The 6,838-nt window shown below is 43.5% G+C and overlaps 1 protein-coding gene across 3 annotated transcripts in view; it reads right to left on the reverse strand.

The window, feature by feature from the left end:
* Positions 1-6,838, reverse strand: part of LOC138981148 (uncharacterized) — a 203,091-nt gene that overhangs the window by 9,511 nt on the left and 186,742 nt on the right. The window lies entirely within an intron of this gene.

Raw genomic sequence — 6,838 nt, forward strand, 5'->3', positions numbered from 1 at the left:
CAACAACAACAACAACAACAACAACAACAACAACAACAACAACAACACTTTCTTGGAATTACGACAAAAGCGTACTGTAAGGTAAAAGTCCGGTTAATACGACCCCCAAAGGTTCAGACGATGCATTGTAAAGAATATCTTATTTGTAGGAAAATCTGATTTGCAAAGATGTCCGTTGTTCCCAATGTTCCGAAAAATATTATTTGCCGGAAACAAATCGAAACGGGAGACAATGCCGTGTAGTAAATGTCATTATCATCAACCATTCATTATCATTGTCATCATCTTCAAAATCTTCGTCGTCTTTATTATTCTGATCACCATCATATCATTATAATAATTGTGTGATTCTCAATAGTGATCAAAACGCTCCTCTCCTCATCATCATCAGCAGCAGAAGTAAGAATAAAACCAACGACAAGCAAAAAACAGTAACAGTGTGTCTCAAAAGTGAACATCAAAATCCTTATCATCCATACGCACATTTAACAAAAAACAACAACAAAAAACTTCTCAAGAAGTTGTAACAAGTCCAAGCGGCAGAAAACAAGACACCCTCACAAGGGGTTACAGAAGCCTTCAGTCAACACTGTCTACACTCTCCGGCTCAACAGGAGTGTGTTTACACAGGCCAAATTTGGCCAATCGCCACGTCACCGCAAGCCCCTTGGTCCTGGGTTTGTCAAGACAGGGAAGAACCACAACTCAATTTGCCTATCTCCGGTTGCACCCCTTTCGCCTGGCACATGTCCGCATTACGCCTGTGGGCCGTCCCGACAATCGTTATCCTGGACCCAACTCAGTCACCTCCTCCTCAACCCCTCCCCTCCTCTTCCTCTCTTCTCCCGCCCCCTTCCCTCTATTCTTTTCTCCTATTCCTCTTCTCTTTCCCTCTCCCACACTCTTATTTCTCCCTCTCCCTCTCTTCAACCATCTAACCCTTCCCTCGTCTCATCCCCCTCTCTCCCACCCTACCCTCCTCCTCTCTCCCACCCTACCCTCCTCCTCTCTCCCACCCTACCCTCCTCCTCCTCTCTCCCACCCTACCCTCCTCCTCCTCTCTCCCACCCAACCCTCCTCCTCCTCCTCTCCCACCCTACCCTCCTCCTCTCTCCCACCCTACCCTCCTCCTCCTCTCTCCCACCCTACCCTCATCCTCCTCTCTCCCACCCTGCCCTCATCCTCCTCTCTCCCACCCAACCCTCCTCCTCCTCTCTCCCACCATACCCTCCTCCTCCTCTCTCCCACCCTACCCTCATCCTCCTCTCTCCCACCCAACCCTCCTCCTCCTCTCTCCCACCCTACCCTCCTCCTCCTCTCTCCCACCCTACCCTCCTCCTCCTCTCTCCCACCCTACCCTCATCCTCCTCTCTCCCACCCAACCCTCCTCCTCCTCTCTCCCACCCTACCCTCATCCTCCTCTCTCCCACCCAACCCTCCTCCTCCTCTCTCCCACCCTACCCTCCTCCTCCTCTCTCCCACCCTACCCTCCTCCTCCTCTCTCCCACCCTACCCTCCTCCTCCTCTCTCCCACCCTACCCTCCTCCTCCTCTCTCCCACCCTACCCTCCTCCTCTTCTCTCCCACCCCACCCTCATCCTGCGCTACCCCACCCCATCCCGAAAGCGCAATCCCAGACCATGGTTGCCATTGATTTTTGGTCCCTCTTCGTTCTCTCCTTCGTCGTAAAGTAGGCACTCTTCGTACGTAAGGCAACAAGGACGAGGGAACTCGGTTGGACGCTTTTAGGGAAGTCTATACATGTCTGTGTTTCAATATACGCATTGCTTTGCGTTGCTTCACGTGTCCACCTCTCTCTCTGTTGCAGAACTAGCAATACATCATACTCACACAACGAAAAGTATGTGAACATACGGGGGAAGATCGAGTTGTAGTATCTCAAAAATAGCATATCGACAGCACTAAACTCGCGAAACGAAGAGTATAACCTAAACTATGGATCAGAGTTGATCTCCCCCCGGAACAGTACGACAATGTGGAGAGAGAGAAAGGGAAAGAGAGAGAAAGGGAAAGAGAGAGAGAAAGGGAAAGAGAGAGAGAGAGGCAGAGAGAGTGTGAGTGAGAGAGATCGAGACTGAGAGTGGGAGAGACAGAGTGCGTGAGAGCGAGAGAGATAATAATAATGATGAAGGTAAAGGATTTTTTAATGTAAACAAATTAAGGAAAGGAAAAAAGAAAAAGAAATAGTATTGATTGTTGTGCTGAAATGGATCCTTTTTGATAAAGGGAGATCCTGATCAATGTACATGACGTGTATATGTTACAGTAAATTCATCAAACCAGTCAATTTGTAAATTCACTCCGTAAATTTACCAATTTACTGAAAAATTCAGGAAATTTACAAATTTACTGAGTTTGACACCCAGGAAATTTACAAATTTACTGAAAATTTCAGTAAATTTACAAATTTACTGGTTTGATGAATTTACTGTAACATATATAATATGTGTTTATATAATTACATGCTGCAGACACATTTTCCTATGCACATACATATGAATATTTAAAATTATTTCGAAATAATTGTTGTACAGTCTGAAGCTTATGTCCAGTATACGAGGTCAAAAATGCAATGTGTACACATGTTGTGAGAGGAAACAACAAGTACGACAATGTAGACGAAGCAAGCTTGAGCCAGTTACAAAGTACACAGGTGAACCGCCCCGCGTTCGCCAACGTCATCAGGGCATCGACTGACGTTATTGGAGGTAGTGATTTTGACGCGCGCTCTGCGACAACCTATTCGAAGCCAGACACAACGAGCTATAAAATAACACAGCTGAACCGCCCCGCCCCGCTTTCGTCATCATGGCACCGAGAAATGTTATCGAAGGTTGTGATTTTGACGCAAGCTCTTAAGCTTTTACGCAAGCGAGAAAAGATAATTGCGGTCCCCAGAAAATAAATGTACACTCTACAATCTCATGTGTGTAAAACTACGTAGAAGAATTGATCCACCCCCCCCCCCCCCCCCCGCTCCGAACACTAGGAAAATCTAGACCAATCTTAGAGTTAGAACAACCTTTAAACTACGCAGCTGAACCTTTCTGAACTTCATCAGGGCTCCGACGAACGTTATCGAGGGTTGTGATTTTGACGCGCGCTCTAAGCTTTTACGCAAGCGAGCCAAGATAGTGGTGGAATTTATGGTCGCAGAGGGACACGGGCAACTTGCTGTCTTGCAACGCCCTGTTGATCATCAGGAAATCCATCTAAGGATGAACTACACAATCGATTTTTTCTCCGAAAATAGTACCCCCCCCCCCTCCGAAAACGGAGTTTTACTGCCTACAATGGTGAGGGAGGGAAGGGGGGTTGGGGGAGGGGGGGGGGGATGGCCATACACGTACAATCCACCTCATGCAAAAGACGAGTGCACGTGTGAGTACGGTTGCAGTGCATGAACGTAGAAGTTAGAAACAGAAATACATCCTCTCGTTCGCGCACATACAGTTTTCCAGTCCTTTCTTATGGAGGGATTTGACTGTACCGAAGGGATTACTAACAAGTCGCGTAAGGCGAAATTACTACATTTAGTCAAGTTGTGGAACTCACAGAATGAAACTGAACGCACTGCATTTTTTCACAATGACCGTAGTCCGCCGCTTGTGCAAAACGGAGTGAAACTGACGAGCCTGTTCAGCGCAGTAGTGGTTTCACTGTGCTGCATAGCACGCCTTTCTGTACCTCTCTTCGTTTTAACTTTCTGAGCGTGTTTTTAATCCAAACATATCATATCTATATGTTTTTGGAATCAGGAACCGACAAGGAATAAGATGAAATTGTTTTTAAATCGATTTCGGAAATTTAATTTTGATCATAATTTTTATATATTTAATTTTCAGAGCTTGTTTTTAATCCAAATATAACATATGTATATGTTTTTGGAATCAGAAAATGACGAAGAATAAGATGAAATTGTTTTTGGATCGTTTAATAAAAAAATAATTTTAATTACAAGTTTCCGATTTTTAATGACCAAACTCACTCATTAGTTTTTAAGCCACCAAGCTGAAATGCATAACCAAACCCCGGCCTTCGTCGAAGATTGCTTTGCCAAAATTTCAATCAATTTAATTGAAAAATGAGGGTGTGACAATGCCGCGTCAACTTTTACAAAAAGCCGGATATGACGTCATCAAAAGTATTTATCGAAAAAAAGAAAAAAAACATCTGGGGATATCATTCCCAGAAACTCTCATGTCAAATTTCATAAAGATCGGCCCAGTAGTTTGGTCTGAATCGCTCTACACACACACACGCACAGACAGACAGACAGACAGACAGACAGACAGACAGACAGACACAAACACATACACCACGACCCTCGTCTCGATTCCCCCTCTATGTTAAAACATTTAGTCAAAACTTGACTAAATGTAAAAAGACACCCCCAGACCTTCTCGTGAAAAGTCCCTGTTCGGCTCACTATTTCAGATCTAGCCAGGCTTGGACATGGGATAAGACCTTAATTCCCTCCAACCTGAACACATACCAACGATCAACACCCTGGCTGCTGCCTGTGTTGAGTTGATATTTTTTGGGGAAAATGTTTTCTTGAAAGCCATAATTCACCAAAAAGAAATGTCACTGTGCACGGAGAGCTACCATTGTTTGTTTTAACTTGTGTGTGTGTATAGGGGACCAAGAAGAATGCTTGTCTTGCCCCAAGCACAAGCCTGGCCAGTTCTGAGACGGTGAGCCGAACCGTTTTCACGCGAAGTAGTGTGCTTTAGCTCAATCACTTTCGCAGGCTGACACATGTGTTATTGAGTTACGGAATGATTTCAGGAGGAAAGGGAATCCCCGTTTACACAGGAAGAAAGCTAGAATGACTTCTTTTTATATTTAGTCAAGTTTTGACTAAATATTTTAACATCGAGGGGGAATCGAAACGAGGGTCGTGGTGTATGTGCGTCTGTCTGTCTGTCTGTCTGTGTGTGTGTGTGTGTGTGTAGAGCGATTCAGACTAAACTACTGGACCGATCTTTATGAAATTTGGCATGAGAGTTCCTGGGTATGAAATCCCCGAACGTTTTTTTCATTTTTTTGATAAATGTCTTTGATGACGTCATATCCGGCTTTTCGTGAAAGTTGAGGCGGCACTGTCACGCCCTCATTTTTCAACCAAATTGGTTGAAATTTTGGTCAAGTAATCTTCGACGAAGCCCGGACTTCGGTATTGCATTTCAGCTTGGTGGCTTAAAAATTAATTAATGACTTTGGTCATTAAAAATCTGAAAATTGTAAAAAAAAATAAAAATTTATAAAACGATCCAAATTTACGTTTATCTTATTCTCCATCATTTGCTGATTCCAAAAACATATAAATATGTTATATTCGGATTAAAAACAAGCTCTGAAAATTAAATATATAAAAATTATTATCAAAATGTTTTTTTCGAAATCAATTTAAAAACACTTTCATCTTATTCCTTGTCGGTTCCTGATTCCAAAAATATATAGATATGATATGTTTGGATTAAAAACACGCTCAGAAAGTTAAAACGAAGAGAGGTACAGAAAAGCGTGCTATCCTTCTCAGCGCAACGAATATCCCGCTCTTCTTGTCCACGGGCACTGCCTTTGCCACGGGCGGTGGAGTGACGATGCTACGAGTATATGGTCTTGCTGCGTTGCGTTGCGTTCAGTTTCATTCTGTGAGTTCGACAGCTACTTGACTAAATATTGTATTTTCGCCTTACGCGACTTGTTTTTTTTTTACATTTCAAATTTCCAATGCAAAGGGTTATTTTGTCCAAACAAAAAGCGTGGAAGGATTTATTTATATCATCGCTTGAGTGAGCGAAAGTCTTTAAACGGCTTATATTGATCGCATGGCCCTGGACCGCTGGTCAGCGGCGGATGATATCATCTCCAAACCGCGAACACTAGCTGGCATGGTAATGATTTTCTTGTGTGACCAACTTGACATCTGAATGGTTAACTTTGTGTTACGCATTTTTTGTTTTAGGACATTGACGTTTAAACATCGACACCTGCATCGATAGCCTAGCTGTGACATTTGAAGGTGACTTTGAAAAGAAAAAAAGCTTCTGTTGATGTGCAAGATATGGGTTCGGGGTAGATTTTTTTTTCAACACGTTTTTAATTCTTTTTGGTACACGACAACAACATCAGACAACAACATCAAATAACATCAGACATACAAAACTAGGCTATATGCATCTTCAAAAATACAAGAACAAAAACAAGGGGAAAGCACAATAAAGCATACAATCACAATAAAGCATACAATTTTGCTTGTTTGTTTGCTTAACGCCCAGCCGACCACGAAGGGCCATATCAGGGCGGTGCTGCTTTGACATATAACGTGCGCCACACACAAGACAGAAGTCGCAGCACAGGCTTCATGTCTCACCCAGTCACATTATTCTGACACCGGACCAACCAGTCCTAGCACTAACCCCATAATGCCAGACGCCAGGCGGAGCAGCCACTAGATTGCCAATTTTAAAGTCTTAGGTATGACCCGGCCGGGGTTCGAACCCACGACCTCCCGATCACGGGGCGGACGCCTTACCAATAAAACATACAACATACAATCACACAGCCCATATTCAATACATACAAGCTCTTCGTCTCCTTTCTTATCTTTCTATTTGATTCGGGGTAGATTAACCCAAGCAAAACTTAACTCTAAACCTCAATTTAATTGAAACAAACTTTCAGTGAACTTTGTTTCCCCAGAAAGACATACCGAAGCCACAAAGCTTGCCCATTACGTCGTTAAAAGTCGAAACGACGTGCTGGCTCGTTTACTTGGTGTCTTAAATCGCTTAGTTTGTTAGCGTTAA

This window comes from Littorina saxatilis, linkage group LG12, assembly GCF_037325665.1.
Source record: "Littorina saxatilis isolate snail1 linkage group LG12, US_GU_Lsax_2.0, whole genome shotgun sequence".
In the NCBI taxonomy this organism is placed as follows: domain Eukaryota; kingdom Metazoa; phylum Mollusca; class Gastropoda; order Littorinimorpha; family Littorinidae; genus Littorina; species Littorina saxatilis.